The sequence below is a fragment of the Ictidomys tridecemlineatus genome, chromosome 8 (genome assembly GCF_052094955.1).
Source record: "Ictidomys tridecemlineatus isolate mIctTri1 chromosome 8, mIctTri1.hap1, whole genome shotgun sequence".
In the NCBI taxonomy this organism is placed as follows: Eukaryota; Metazoa; Chordata; class Mammalia; order Rodentia; family Sciuridae; genus Ictidomys; species Ictidomys tridecemlineatus.
In genome coordinates this window covers 20562444-20573467 of record NC_135484.1, presented here as the reverse complement: position 1 = coordinate 20573467, position 11024 = coordinate 20562444, and positions in this window count along the sequence as shown.

Below are 11024 nucleotides of genomic sequence, written 5' to 3'. Positions count from 1 at the left end.
GGAAAAATAAATACTAAACACTTAGGAATATATTAGTAAAGGCTCATGATAAAATAGCATCCAACCCATAAAAATTAAACAATATTTTATCACTTCTCCTCACTTATATAATATTTAAACAAGTGACAGCATAAGGTGCGTGTATCTTAAATATAAAATTCCATGAATTTCATATATCTGTACAGCCACATCTATAACCATTGCCCTGATCCAAAGAGTACATTTCTAGCACATCAGAGGACTCATAAAGATACTGCTATTCTGATGTCTATCACTATTGGTTGATATTACCTGTTTTTAAACTTCATATAATGAAATTGCCCAGTACAAACTCTAGGGTCTATACTCTGTTGCTGTATGTGGTTAGAGTTAACTCATTTTCATGAAGCATGAAATACATAATATTTCATTTTATGAGCACATCAATATTTATTCATCCATCCTGTTGATGAATATTTAGATTGTTTCCAGTTTTGAGCTATTGTGAGTGAAATTTCATTTTTTCCCCCAAAACCGTATTTTTGAAGAGCAATGATATAGAAAAGTATTAAAAATAAAGTGTTCATTTTGAAAACCACAAAACACAAATCTGGTCAAGTTTGGTACCAGTTTGAAAAATTACTTGTGGAGGAGGAAAAAAGATTTGAAAAAATTGTCAATGATTTATTTAAGTGGTGGGATTATGGGCAGAATTATATGTTAAATGTTTTCAAAAAGGGATTCTCTATTTCAGGTTCTATCGAGGGATACTGAAGTCTGAGTCTTAGAGGTGAATTCAGGTATGGTTGCCCTTACCACATTCTGGTTATAAAAGGACTGAAGAGGCAAGCAAGGAGATGCATCTGGAGAGAGCTGTTTTGTGTAGCAGTTTTGAGGAATAAGTTTCCCCAAATCTCATACTTCATGAGAAAGGATTTATTAAGAACACTTGAAAAGTGTCATTTATGTCACAGAGGTCCAATGTCTCACCTACGTTGAAAGAATAAAGTTAAGAAGCCGTGGTCCAAGGAAGCTACAGAAGGGTGTGCTGAAACAGGGTTGTACTGATTGTTGGGAAGCTTAGGATGCTGATTACTGTATAGAACTATGCATTAAACTGCTACAATTAGGTATTTTTTGTGCTTAAAGTTGACTTAGTTTTTTTGTTTTTTTTTTTTTGCCAAAGAAAAACTCCAGAGAGACTAATTTAAACAGGCAGTGGAGGAATAATGTGATCTTCAGTGTACTTTTTGGATTTTCTTGTTCAATATGCCAGGTATGTATGTTTTCCAAATTTCATGCAATAAGTATGTGTTAATTTTTAAATAAAAATTAAAATAATTAATTCTTAGCAAAATAAGACAAGATGTGCAATGTATAAGTGTAGAAACAGGGGCTGGGGTTGTGACTCAGCGCTTACCTATCATGAACGAGGCATGGGGTTCGATCCTCAGCACCACATGAGTATAAAATAAAGATATTGTGTCTACCTAAAACTTAAGAATAAATATTTTTTTAAAATGTAGAAACAAAGAATTAGAGGATTAACCAAAATAAGGTAATGTCCCTCTATAGTGGTATTTATTGTGTTTTATGTCCACCCAAACCCTTCTAATGTTTGGACAACTTTCCACATTGTGATGTTCGTCTTCCCAAGGTAGAACCCATGAATTCACTTTCCTAGCCTTCTCTGCAGCTAAGATGCAGCCATGTGACCTTGGCTTCATCAGTCAAATTCATCCATGTGAAACCTTCCATCAAACCCTGCAGGTACTGAGCAGATTCCATTTGTCTGATTCAAGTGGTAGGGGAGTTGATTTGTTCTCTCAAGAATCCAGTAGGTGAAGTTCTCATGCCAGGTCAGCAGAGTGAACAGCAGCATCTTCTCAGCAGGGACATCCACAGAGGTCTCCCATTACCTGATCTGGTTGCTCCTTTCTCATAGCCTCCAAGCCTCTGGACTTTAGAAGATTATGTAAGCTAACTAATGTCTTTAATATAGGTTTGCTTGTTTGTTTGTTTGTTGCTTAAGCTAGTTGGAGTAGATTCTTCTACTTGCAGTTGAGTGTCTGGGACAATGAACCTTTTATTCATCTCTCCATGAAAATAGATGCATTGAACTGCCCGATGCCATTGAGAGATTTAACTAACTCCCCTTGCTTACAGAGCAGCCACCTGGTTATCTCTTTTATCTACAGGAAGGAAACACACTGAAAATGCTTGTGCATTCTAGGTACTTAACATTTATGCTTGTTATTTTTTAAGCCATTAACTGTAATTCTGATTTGTTTATAAGTTTTTGGTGAATTTTCTTCATTTATCCTAAGATATCGGTGTATTCACTATGTAAAGACAAAAATCAAGTTGCAGCACTTAAAAGTTAGGATCATAAACTAAATCTTACTTCATTCTTAAAGTTCATTGACACTTTGTAAAGACAAAAACCAGACCTATTTCTTGTAACACTTTTGATATTACCATGAGATTCCCCCCAATATTTACAGTTATTAATAAAGGTTCAAGAAGTATTATTACCCATGTGACCCTTTTTGGACATATTGAATTTATTAAGAAAACATTTTTTAAAAAATGTAAACTAACAAAAAACATTTTCTACCTAATGCTTTGATCCAATAATTACTCTCTCTTTATGAGCCCATCTAACTTAAATGGGAAATGAAAGAATCAGCTTCTTTCTGGGGTCAAATTCAGGTTTATAGGCCTGCATGGAAAGTGGGGAAGAACAATGGAAATGACAAGTTCAATTTGTACATGGAATAGATAATCTCTCTCATTTAATGGAATAAATCTTCCTTCTATGGAATTCTTTTTGCAGGAATGATTCCCACTTAGTATTCTAAAAATTCTATTGAGTTTTTTGGGGCTATTTGGATCTGAGTTTCATTTTCTCATTTGGTCAATATATTACAATTTCTTCTCAATTCTTTCAAGTAATTGAATCAATGTAAAAATTTGCCTTGGTGACCAAGTAAATAAGAAGCTGCTTGTGGAGAAATAGTGATTTAGATTTGGTGATGGTGAGCTAGTCTCAAAAAGCTATTCTACAAAAAGCATGAAATGAAAGTGTTCAAGGATTCTTCAGGGAATTAACACTAAAATTGAAAATGGCTTTAGAGAGAGTTTAAAGTGCCAGAATCTAGAGAAGGCCCAAAAGTCATGTAGGAAACACGAAAGTAGTTTAAAGTTTCAGAAAGTACATGGTACCTTAATGGCAAAGTTGTCCTAAAATAATCATTAATGCCAGGAAAATTCAGTCTGTTGGTTGTAATTTAAATTTGACAAAGCAATGTCAATAGGTGGAATCCTTTTGTAACAGACGTAAAGAACATAGTAATCACATTTTTAAGGGTCTTTTAAAGTTTATTCTAATTTATTATATATGACAGCAGAATGCATTTCAATTCATTTTGCATATATAGAGCACATTTTTTTTTCATGTCCCTGGTTGTACAAAAAGTAAAGTCATACCATTTGTGTCTTTATACATGTACTTAGGGTAATGATGTTCATCTCATTGCACTGTCTTTCCTACCCCTCTTCTCCCTCCCTCCTTTTCCCTCCCTCCCCTTTGCCCTATCTAAAATTTGTCTGTTCCTCTCATGTCTCCCCATTATGGATCAGCCTTCCCATATCAAAGAAAACATTCAGCATTTGTTTTTTTGGAATTGGGTTACTTCACTTAGCATTATATTCTCCAACTCCATCCATTTATTTGGAAATGCTATGACTTTATTCTCTTTTAATGCTGAGTAATATTCCATTGTGTACATATACCACAGTTTCCTTATCCATAGTATCTACTAAAATTAAATGTATGTCTATTATATTACCCAGCTATATTTACTCTTATATATGTGCTCAAGAGAATTGAGTGCACATACATAAAAATACATGTGTAATGATTATAGCACTCTTACTAGTAATAAAATCTCCTTCAATAAATTATAGTAATATAAGAAAGTATTAACAGGATAAAAAGAAAAAAAAACCACAGCAAACACATAATGAAATGGATAAATTTCATAGGTATGAGTGTGAAATAAAAACAGAAGAGTACAAACTGTATGGTTATGCTTTCATGATCAAGACTTTGCAGAGTTAAGCTATAGATTTGGAGGTCAGGATACTGATTTCTTGAGTGAAGTATTGACTAGGAAGGACCATGTGGCAAGCTTCTGAGTTCTAGGAATGTTTCTGTTTTGGCAGGACAGTGGTTGCACAGGTATACAAGTGAGAAAAGTTCACCGAGCTTTACAATTAGTGTACTTCATTTTGTGCCTCAATGAAACAATTTCTTAAAACACATATTAAAATTGATATTCCGAGGAGAAAATACTACCTGACTGCACCATTCTTTTTTTCTCCACTTTTTAACTAGACGCTTTCAGATTAGTGAAGAAATATTTGTATTATCAGATAGACATTTCTGAACAGAGCCAAAGGCTAATTGGATCTCTAACCACTGCTCAGCTGTTGGATTGTTGATAGTCATTGTTTTTTTTATTTGTTCTTATTATTTATACATGATAGAATGTATTTTGACATATTAAACATATATGGAGTATAACTTCTGGTTCTTCTGGTTGTACAAGATGTAGAATTACATTGGTTGTGTAATCATGTAAGCACATAGGATAGTAACCTCTGATCTATTATCTTTTCTATTCCAGTCCCCCCTCTTGTACCTTCATTCCCCTTTGCCTAATCCAAAGTACTTCTATTCTTCCCTACCCGCCCCCACCCACCTATTGTGAATTAGCATCCCCATATCATAGAAAACATACAGTATTTGGTTCTTTGGGGCTGACCCCTGCTTGTTTGCACTATTAATTTGAGTGGTATGTTTTTTCTCATCCTTTTACCTTCAGTCTGCCAATGTCTTTGCTTATGATGTGAGTCTTTTGGAGACAGCATATTGTTGGGTCTTGTATTTTAATGTAATCTTCCAGTTTACATCTTCTGATTGATGATTTGTATTCCAAGTCATTTGGCTTTATTTCAAGTCTTTAATTTGAATTAGTTTCTCCTTTGATGGACAAGTCTTCTACTGTAGTTCCTCCCTTGTTAGTTTTCACTTTTTTTTCACTTTATCTTTGCAGAATAATTCGTTGAGAATCTTCTGTAGCGCAGGCTCTCTAGTTATGAATTCTTTTAACTTTGTTTATCATATAAGATTTTAATTTCATCTTCAAATCTGAAACTTAATTTTGCTGAATATAGAATATTGGTTGGAATCTATTTTCTATTTGATACATATTTTATTATTCCAAGACCTCCTAACTTTGAGGGTCTGAATTGAGAAATCAGCTGAGATCCAAATTTGTTTTTCCCTATACATGTTATTTTTTTCTCAGAGCCTTTAAAATTCTATCATTATTCTGTATGTTAGGAATTTTCATAATAATGTGCTTTGGTATGAGTCTGTTGTAATTTTGAACATTTGGGGTCCTGTAAGTATCTGGAATTTGATTTTTCATTTCTTTCCTTAGTTTGGGAAATTTTATGATACTATATCTTTCCTAATAAATCTTAAATTTAGTATTTTCATGTTATCCTCTAATTCTTGAATATTGTGTTCATGGTTTCTTATCATCTGTGCATGGTCAACTTTATTTTCAAGATTATATATTTTGTTTTCATTGTCTGAAACTCTGTCTTCCAAGTTATCTAGTCTATTGGTGATGCTTTCAATTGAATTTTTAACTAGATTTATTGATTCCTTCATTTTTGAAGATTTTTGCTTTTTTTTTTTCCAGAATTTTCTTTATTGAAGTGATCTTTCACCTCCTGAATTTTATCTCTGATTTTACTCCTTACATCATTCTTTACCTTGTGGATCAGTTTAACTATGTATAATCTAAACTCTAACATTTCTTCTACTCTGGTGTCAATGGATTCTATTATTGCAGCATCTTGATTTGTTTGGGGTGATTTGTTCCCTTGTCTTTTCATGTTGTTTGCATGTTTATCCAATTAGCAGTGTAGTTCTGAGGCATTGCAGTTTATACCCTGTAGACTTAAAGTGTCCATGAAGGTTTCCAGTACCTTGCCATTAAGGGGGAGACAAATAATAATAGGAACCAATGCACATAATATACAGCCTTAAACAAATAGCTCTCACTAAGACCTCTACAGTTTCATCACAATAAACAGAAATGACATGTTCAGTTATTGCCTACAATAAAAACAGTAAGTTTGCAAAAGGGTTTACAATTTCAAGTGGTGGACAAAGAGGGAAAAAAAAGTGGTGTAGTTTGTGATGTTTATGAGGAAGGAGGTGAGAAGATAGAAGTAAAAAATTAAAGGAAGAGTGAAGGATGGATAATAGAGGTTGGCTGTTAGTTAGCAGGAGAAGAGAGAGAATCAAAGGAAATAGATAAGTGAGAGAAAAAATATATATATATATGCAAAATTTAATAAATTAAAAATAGAAAGAAAAAAGTTCAAATAAAAGAGTACAAAACAAAACTGAAATGTACTAATCAGACTTCCTAGTCCTTAATAAAGTGATGCATGAAAAACAATTGGTTTCAAAAATGGTAGAAATGTGAGAGAAAAATGAAAAAGAAAAGAAAAGAAAGATCTCCATGAAAAATTGAACAAGTGTTTTTATTGGTGTCCAAAATATTTTTAGCTTTTCTTTTCATCAGTTAGGTGGGTTTGTCCACAGTACGATGCTTGCTGCACTCTCTCAGGGTGGGGTTGCTAGAGTAGAATGTTAATCCTGGAGGTTTAGGTTCCTCCATCTCCTTTGCTGAATAACAACTGATGGGGAGACTTTAAGTTAGCACATCTCTAGGGCCCAGCAATTGCCAATCCACGCTGGCAGACTGCACCCCAGGAATCTCCTTTAGGTTCTACTCATGTGGTGTAGGAACCAGTTTTTAGCCCAGTATGTCGCCTGTGGACCCCACAATTCCTGGTCTCTTATTCAGTCTCCAAACTCAATCTCGTCCCATCCCTGCTCTTTCAAATTCCTGGCCAGGTGCTTCTGCCCCAGCTGGTCCTGCAGGCAGCTGAATTGGAAGGGGAAGGGGAGCTCGGTGGGTTTCCACAACCAGTGCAAACCTCCCTCCACTCCTGATTTTCTCCTGGTCACTTAGGCACACCCTGTTATACAGTGTGGGGTTACCCTGCTTATCTGCTTCCCCAGCTTCCAGCCCTGGTGCCTTGGGTACAAAATGGTTCCTTCCATTGTCCTCCACACACTGCCAGGAGAGATGCAATTTCTTTCCTGTACCAGGATTTGGTCTAGTGCACTTTACTGTTTAGTTGGGCACTGACTCTGATCCCCAAACTCTCCATACCCCAACATACCTCAGTTCTTCTGAGAATGGGAGTTCCTTTAATTCTCTTATTAATTTACTGTGTTTGTGTAGAAATGGTTCTGGTTCGAGCCTCCAGTAGCTGCTCTAGCTGTGGTGCTGGGATTTCTTCCTTATTTTGTTATATTCAATCTTCTGAGTCCCTGATCTGTTTTGAGTGTTCGGTATTAAATTCCAGTAAAGTCCCCCTTAATTTTTGTTCATTCACCCACCTTGCTGAGAAGATGCCTGTCTGCATTTCCTGGTTTCACAACATGGAACCACCTGGGAAGTGACCTCTCTATTCTGCCATCTTCCCAGAGTCCTCTTATTGCTAGTCATTGTTGGCAACATCCCTGGTAACCACTATATTTCTTATTCCTTAAAACTAATGTTGTCTAAGTCTTTCATATTATATCATCCACATCTTCTTCAATGGTATTTATCATAGTAAAAATAATGAAGACCTTTCTCTAACACATTTGTCCATTAGTTTGAATATCATCATGGGTTCAAGAGAGCATCACTCAGGCTCAACATCAGTGGCTTTGTGCATTCAACCATATTCTTAACTCTTCACAGAAATGCTGGGCACCAAACTGATACCATTTAAAACTATTTCCAGTTTCATTAGAAAATAAGATATACATTTCATCTGAAAAAATGAATCAAAAACAAAAACAGCTCATTGAACAAAAAGAAAGGGGAGAGAGAGACAAAGACAGAGACAGAGACAGACCCTTCCAAACTAAACAGCAGTAGCATAGTACCTGGAACTTGCCGACCAACCTAAATAGACCTTTGCTAATAAGAGCTTATTCACTTGCCTGACATACATACATCCTGCACAGTTAAGTCTGGACCATGATGCTAAGAGATTTCTATCTACCAATTGAGGAACACAGAATAAAGCACAGAGGAGAGACTTGAGTATCATAATTTAAGGTACAGGAGGCATACAAGGTTCTCTAATCCATTAGCCTGGCATATACTTCTGCAAGAAATAATTAAACTTTCATATGACCCCAGAAGTGTGAAATCTGAAATGTTTAACTGGGATGTGATTCCAAATGACTGTGGATGTGACTCTAATTCTGAAAGAAATCAGTCTGTCTGTAACTTCTCTACCAGTTACTATTTTTATGAATTTTTTTAAATAACATGATTTTTGTGGGTTTTAATTTTTATAAGAATTTTAAAAGAAGGAAAACAGTGTTTCAAACTGATTGAACCCATGAACTTCTCTTCAGTATATATAAAGAAATAAATAGGGGCTGGTGTGGTTCAGAGGCAGAGTGCTTGCCTAGTACATGTGAGGCACTGGGTTTAATCCTTAGCACTTCATAAAAATAAAATAAAGGCATGTTGCCCATCTATAACTACAAAAAATTTTTTTTAAAAAAGAAATAAATAAGAGCATGAACCCACAAAGACAAAAATTTTAAAAATGGGAGTAAAGGAGATAGATGTCATCAAGCACATGAAGAAAGGGAAGCAGAGGAGAGTAAGTAGACATCTAAGTGGATGTGGATGAGGGAGGCACCAGCAGGATGCACACCAACTCTCATCACCTTGGAAGTGGAGTTATCACTTCCTGCAAGATGGAGGCAAGTGATGGAGCTTAGAACAGGAGCAATTGAATCTTTCCAATCCAACCACATATACATAAGTTAGCTATTCCTCTTCCACCCTGGCAATAGGCAGGTGGCTTATCCTTTGGAAATAATTAAGCAGAGGAGCTACAAGCTTAAAACTCCAGAACATTAATGGGCAGTGATAAAGTGCTAAACACTAAGAATTAAGTAAAATCTAAAGTAGGTGTTAAGCTTTGACCTCATCCTACACCTCCCAGACTCAGAGAATGAACTGAGAGACAAAAGGTACAGAGAAAACGAGGCTTTTAATAAAAGTCTTGCAAGATGGGGTTTCTGGGTGAGCAGGCACAGCCAAAGTAGTTACCACCAGCATTTTACTCCCTAGTGTATGGGAAGTGCATTCTTCCTGAATGTCACTTAGGTTTTACTATCTCCTATTGGGTAAAAGAAAAAAATGTACCTTCAGTTGTCCCACCTCCCTTTGTTCTCTTGTGGTGGGAAGGCCTTTTGTGTGTGTGTGGGGGGGGGTGAATGCATTTTGGCAGGAATGAAGTTTATCTCTATTGGTCAAATTGGTCCCTTCCCCTTCACTTCCTGTTTCTCAAGGAACTGTGAATTTTACACCTGCTGGTGTTAATTGCTTGTAACTTTTCAGTCTGCTTTCCCCTCTGCTTTTTTTTTTTCCAACCCAAATTAGTTTTACACTTAAGTCTAAGTACTATATTCTGAAAATGGATCAGCAAACTTCCTATTTCTCACAGCTACCAAGCTTATGAATTCTAGCCTTCCTTGAATGGACAAGGAGAAAAAGCCAGTTGATATGGCCATTCAAGTAGTCCCCCCAGCAAAGCCTGATTCTTTCTAAATCACGGCACAAAGAAGCAATTGTTAAACTTTCAGTATCTCATCCTGAAATATGAAAGAAAATCCACAAAGTGGACATATGAAGAAAATATGCGAACATGAAAGAAACTAAACAAACCAAAACAATCAAAGGTGGAATTGAGGAAAAAAAAATCAGGAAAACAGAAACAACAGAAAACTAAAGTGCTGAAGATATCGTTTCTTACAATCAGGAAAAGGATGCTGAAAAAAAAAGTTGTGAAAAATAAGAAAGAGCTCTTAGAAAGTTTTCAAAAATATAAAGAGAGTAGAAATTTCAAAGAGATTTTGAATTCAAAGAGTGCAAGAGTTGATCAAATCTCTGAAAGTAAGGCGAAAATGCAAAGAAATGAAAAGCAAGAAAAAAAATATTAAAGGGACACACAAGGAGAAATTTCAAAAGTACATCATAAATAAAATGATAGTGGTGGTTGGGAGTGGTTACCAAAGAAATAATACGGATAGGACTTCAGATTGAAAGGGCTGATGGCAAGCCCAGCACAATGACTAAGGCAGGACTTCCATCACCCTGCAGTGTGTGAATGTAGTTGAGAAGGAGAGAAAATCAATCTAACAAAGGATCCTGTGTCAGGTTGACACTAGACTTTTCAACACATTGGAAATAAATAGAACAAAGACTTCAAAAGGTTGAGGGGAAATCCTTTCCGACTTGGAAATTTGTATCCAAGCTAATGTAAACGTAGAATAAATTCATTCTGGTATAGGTAAGATCTCAAACACTTTGCCTTTCACGCATCCTTTCTTATCCAACTAACAATAGCTACTTAAGTGAGCAGAAAAGGAAGACTTCATTTGTAAAACATAGGATTCAGCTCAGGAGAAAGAGAAGGGGCTAATGGCTAAAGGAAGGAGATCCTAAAGACAACTACTTATCAGGAAGAGAGAGCAACTGGCTTAGTGGTATGCATGGGATCTGGAGGACAGTGGCCCTAGGAACAGTCTCTGGAAAGAAAACAATGGACATGTTGGATTTCCTGATGAATGCGACTGCTCTGAGTGGTGGCTTCCACAATTCTGTATATGATTTAAAGAAGAATTACAGATAGGAACGCAGAATAAGATGAAAAAAGAAAAGAAGGGAGGAAATAAGGGAGGGAAAATAAAAGAAAGTATAGATTCAATCATTAAAGTAGATACAATCATTAAATCTCAGAAAAAATATGGGGAAAAAGTGATATTGTCATATTATGTAGCTTAGCTGCGAAAAATGCATGCTATTAAG